Source organism: Podarcis bocagei (assembly GCF_964188305.1).
Source record: "Podarcis bocagei genome assembly, chromosome: 8".
NCBI classification, from domain to species: Eukaryota; Metazoa; Chordata; class Lepidosauria; order Squamata; family Lacertidae; genus Podarcis; species Podarcis bocagei.
Genome location: NC_138133.1, coordinates 76,954,999 through 76,960,781, shown reverse-complemented (window position 1 = coordinate 76,960,781; position 5,783 = coordinate 76,954,999).

The following is a 5,783-nucleotide window of genomic DNA, read 5'->3' as shown; positions in this document are numbered from 1 at the left end:
AAGTGCCAGCAGTTGACTGCGATACACTTCGCCTTTGGACGGGAACCGCAGTTTCCAGTTTTGAAAGTCTGTCTGTCTCACCATGTTCTTGGCAAAGGGCTCGGCCGTTTGCTCACAGCTCCTAACCCGGCACTAAAAATAATGCCGATTGATTTTCCAGAAGCAGAAAATATACCGCTGAAAACAACCTTTGATCTTCAGAAATAGGTCTGAGGCCCGAGCGCACATAAATTACTTGCCTTTTGTGCATCTGCTGTCTGGAAAAGTAATTGTACGTTTCGGCAGCTCGGCTGTGAGTGGGCTTCTTTGTTTGTGTTTTAACCATTCACAGGTGGCTAGTTTCTACACACACACACACACACACACGCAACCCTTTCTGTTCTCCATCCAAACCACTGAGAGGCATTATTAAGAGTTCAAGGGGACATTCTAGCATGACCGGGGCTTGCTGAGGTCTCATAGTCACCTAGAGAGGCCCAGGAATGCTCCACTGTTGAGTCAAGGTCCTTCTCAAGCACAGAAAGCTGCACAGATCATTGGCCCATCTTGTTCATTCGTGTCAACACTGACGGACAGTGTCTCTCCAAGGTTTCAGACAGCGAGCATTCCCAACCTGACCTGGAGACACCAGGGATTGTGAAATATACTCGGAGTCGAGAGTGGATTTCATGCTCTTTATTCAGCTCATAGCAGTGAGGAGAAATGGAAGTTCCCCCAGAATGTCTGCTTTATATACATTATTTACACAATGGGCCCCACGTGAGTGGCTAATTCCAGGATTCACCTGTAGGCCAATCAGGTTGCGGATTCACTTCCACCTGGAGCTGGATTGGGTGGCTCCTGTGGACCAATCAGACTGCTGCATTCTGGGCCCTATTGTTTTAGGACCAATCAGACGGCTGCCTTTTGGATCCTATTCAACTCAGTACATAACAGATTGGAACTGGCAGCCCCTTGGAAAATATGAAGCAACAATCCAATTATTCGGATGGACAGCTCCCTTCGATGTTCAATACATCAATAAAAGGGATACACAGATCCTCAGAATATTCTTATTTTCCAGGGACAGTCCCAGACTTACAGAAGCCATCCCGGTTTCTGATTTGATCCCAGAAGGTCCTGCTTTTCCTTAGGATGTCCCTAAGGAAGTTATGGAGTTATTCTGAGCAGAGGAGATAAGTAACTTTACAACCTTTAGAAGACAACTGAAGGCAGTCCTGTATAAGGAAGTTTTAAAATGTTTTATTAGGTTTTTGCATATGTTGGGAGCCACCCAGAGTGGCTGGGGCAACCCAGTCAGTTGGGTGGGGTATAAATAAATAAAATATTGTTATTGTGGGTTAAGCCACAGAGCCTAGGACTTGCCGATCAGAAGGTTGGTGGTTCGAATCCCCACGACGGGGTGAGCTCCCATTGCTCGATCCCTGCTCCTGCCAACCTAGCAGTTCAAAAGCATGTCAAAGTGCAAGTAGATAAATAGGTACCACTCCAGCAGGAAGGTAAATGGCGTTTCCGTGCGCTGCTCTGGTTCGCCAGAAGTGGCTTAGTCATGCTGGCCACATGACCTGGAAGCTGTACGCCGGCTCCCTTGGCCAGTGAAGCGAGATGAGCGCCGCAACACCAGAGTCAGCCACGACTGGACCTAATGGTCAGGGGCCCCTTTACTAGCTTTAACTTTTTTGACTGTTTTTAGATGCAGTTCAGTGACCACCTGATTTGCTTCCTGCATTTGGCTGAATCCTAGATAAGAATAAGAATAAGAATATCTTTATTGTCATTGCCCCCTTTGGGGACAACGAAATTACTTGACTGCTCCATAAAAACACTAATTAAACAATACGATATAATACAGCAAGGGAGATTAGATGACTTCCCATTCAGGGCCGAGATCGCTCTGGAGAAGAAGCTATTCTTAAGACGGCACGTTCTTGTCTTCATCGTCCTGTATCTCCGTCCCGACGACAAGAGCTCGAAGAGACAGTGACCAGGATGCGATGGATCTTTTACTATGTCCAGTGCCTTCCTATGGCACCTTGTGGCATAAATCTGCTCTAGGGTGGAGAGTGGGCAGCCAACAATGCTCTCTGCTGCCTTAAGAACCCTGCACAACCCCATCCTGTCCTGGGCAGTACAGCTTCCGTACCACACACATAAGCCATAAGTGAGCACGCTCTCAATGGCACAGTGATAGAAGGCAAGCAGCAGTTCACTGAGTTTGTTGCTCTAGTTCAGAAGTGGGGATACAACCTGTGGCTCTTGGGTTTAACATTATATGTTGTTGTTGTTATTATTATTGTATTGATATGCTACTAGCATACCAAAATGTCTTCTAAGCAGTTTGCGACTATAAAATCAAGACGTAATGAAAATGCACAATAACTTTGCATTGATGAAGATGATGATGAATAATTAAATTTGAATACCGCTCTATACCCTCAGGTCTCAGGGCAGTTCACAGAATAAAATTACAAGGAATGCGGCCCCTGAGGGAGAATAAGAGGTTCCCAGCCCCTGTTCTAGTTTCACATTTGGTGTTTGTTTTTATTGCTGCTTGCTGTCTTGAATATCCTATGGAAGCTGCTGTTTTAGGATACAGTGGTACCTCTGGTTAAGTACTTAATTCGTTCCAGAGGTCCGTTCTTAACCTGAAACTGTTCTTAACCTGAAGCACCACTTTAGCTAATGGGGCCTCCCGCTGCCGCCGCGCTGCCAGAGCACGATTTCTCTTCTCATCCTGAAGCAAAGTTCTTAACCTGAGGTACTATTTCTGGGTTAGTGGAGTCTGTAACCTGAAGTGTATGTAACCTGAAGCGTATGTAACCTGAGGTACCACTGTATTGTGATTAGTATTATGACTGACGTTATTGCAAGCCACTTTGATCATGCTTTTTTGGGAGGAGTAGTGGAATAAAAAACGTTTAAGTGGGATGTTGCAGTGCTGTGTTTTGCACTAGTATTTACTGAATGCATAAACATAATAAGGTGGGGAAGAGAAAGGGTTACTGTCCAAAATTTCTCAGAAACTGCAATGGTCCTCAGATCTAACAGCTTAAATAAGATGTTTGTTGTCACTTGAATGCCTTACTAGTCAATTGTTCTGGCTGCTCCCATGGTGGCAAATGTAGCCATATTGCGATTGTATACAAAAAAGTGGCCCTCAGTTAACTTTCTTGTGCTGGGATTTGGTATGTGTGTACATAGGTGTGTTATACACGGTAACCCAACAAATTGCTGGATAACTGGAATCATTGGAAGTAGAAGTATATTTAAGACTATTAACAGCACAATCCTATATAATCTCCTCAATGTGCTTTAGCCCTATATGCTGTATTTACTCGAATCTAATACTCACTTTTTTTGGCCAAATTATGTTGTGAAAATTGAGGTGCGCATTAGATTCGATGGCACATTTACATTCGCCAGCAAATACTTTTTTTGGCTTCAAGGTTCTGAAAATTGAGGTGCACATTAGATTCGATGTCACATTAGACCCGAGTAAATACGGTATTTATTTGGTCATTTAAAAAACAAACAACCCCTGCCTTGCCATATTTCCCAAAGAAACTCAAGGCAGATGGCAATAATGCTACAATATAAAACAAATAACATTCCAAACCCAATAACACAAGCTGAAGTTCCTGGGAGTAAGTCCCATTGAAATCAATAGGGCTAAAACTGCACTGCAGTGGCCAGTATTTCTGCAAATACGTGAATTAAAATGTCCTGTTTACAAGCTTTTTGTATAAAAACATTACCAGTGACGACTTCTTTTTTCATTTTGCACCATCTAGTGGCAGCACAAAGGAAAACATTAGTCAAAGCAGCCATTAACTGTAAATTGTTAACGCTCTACTGTGTAGTATTTATAAAGTTCCCTGTATTCACCCTCTTGGCACCAGCAATCCAGTTCAGGGTAAGGATGCTACCAAATTTCCTCGCTTCTCTGGGTAATTGTTGATTTGGTTCAAAACCTTCTAGACCAGACATGGGCAGACTTGGCCCTCCAGATGTTTTGGGACTAAAACCCATCATCCCTAGCTAAAAGGACCAGTAGTCAGGGATGATGGGAGTTGTAGTCCCAAAACACCTGGAGGGCTGAGTTTGCCTATGCCTGTTTTAGACCAGTCACCAGACTTTAAATAAGTCACCTTTGCATCGCCAGAAAAGGGAACACAGATTTCCATCAAGTTTTCTTAACCCAAAGGTAAAGGTAAATGGACCACAGACCATTAGGTCCAGTCGTGGCCGACTCTGGGGTTGCGGCACTCATCTCGCTTTATTGGCCGAGGGAGCCGGCGTACAGCTCCCGGGTCATGTGGCCAGCATGACTAAGTCATTTCTGGCAAACCAGAGCAGTGCACGGAAACGCTGTTTGCCTTCCCGCCAGAGCGGTACTTATTTATCTACTTGCACTTTGACGTGCTTTTGAACTGCTAGGTTGACAGGAGCTGGGACTGAGCAACAGGAGCTCACCCCGTCGTAGGGATTCGAACCGCCGACCTTCTGAACGGCAAGTCCTAGGCTCTGTGGTTTAACCCACAGCGCCACCTGTGCCTTAAACCATATATAGCTGCAAATTTAGAAATGGGCGATGTCTAGTGATGTGCAAGTGAAAGCATGTTTGTGCCAGGAATCGTTCCCTCTCCTCCTCACCTGTGCAGGCCAAAGTAACCCCCCTAAAAGCCTCTCTTGAGAGTTGGGGGGACTCCTGTGGGATGAGTTGGACATTGCTGCAAGGGAAGAGGGAGAACTGCTCTCAATTAAGCAGAGCAACCATGTTTCAGCAGAGTGCATGAGCTGTGTTTTGCATCAGGTTTTTCAAAGCCAGCTTCACTCAATGACTCAAAATCAGCTTGCATTTTGAGTACCCAGGGTGCATACCCCACAACGGTCCCAAATAAATCGGGACATCTTGTTTTTTGAGTGCTGCAGCCCCGAAAGACATTCAGGGTACAATCTTTCACAGGTCACATGACTCATGTGGGAGAAGATGTGTCTCCTGGTTTTCCACTGTGACATGTTGGAGGGTATGAGTGTAAAGCAAAAAAGGTAAAGGAGCCCTGGACAGTTAAGGCCAGTCAAAGGCGACTATGGAATTGCAGCACTATGGAATCTTGCTTTCAGGCCAAGGGAATCGGCGTTTGTCCACAGACAGCTTTCTGGGTCATGTGGCCAGCATGGCTAAACCATTTCTGGCACAACAGAACACCGTGACAGAAACCAGAGCGCATGGAAACACTGTTTACCTTCCTGCTGCAGTGGTACCTATTTATCTGCTTGCACTTGTGTGCTTTCAAACTGCTAGGTTGGCAGGAGCTGGGACAGAGCAACAGGAGATCACCCTGTTGTACAGATTCGAACCGCCGACCTTCCGATCGGCAAGCCCAAGAGACTCAGTGGTTTAGACCACAGCGCCACCCACGTATAATTGAAACACACCAGGGATGGCCCCAAATCTGACGTCATCAGGGTATGTGTGTAATCCCACTTCCTACCTGTAATTTGGGATCCTCGTGCAGCCTCTGTTTCACAGACTTGCAGATAAACAAAATACAGCACTCTTTGGCAGCTAACTTTGGGGGGAAAGTTGACCCAGGAGAGGAGAAAGGCATGGGGAGCGTGGAATCAAAAGTTAAGGTGATTTGGTATCCTTTTATCCAATTTGTTAACAAAAGTGACTCAACTGGTGTGAGGTTCTACCATCCCCGGACATCCCAGCCACAGCGGAGGCCCCCCTTTTTCTTTCCTTTCTTCCACTGTTGTAAAGAATGACACTGCCGCTG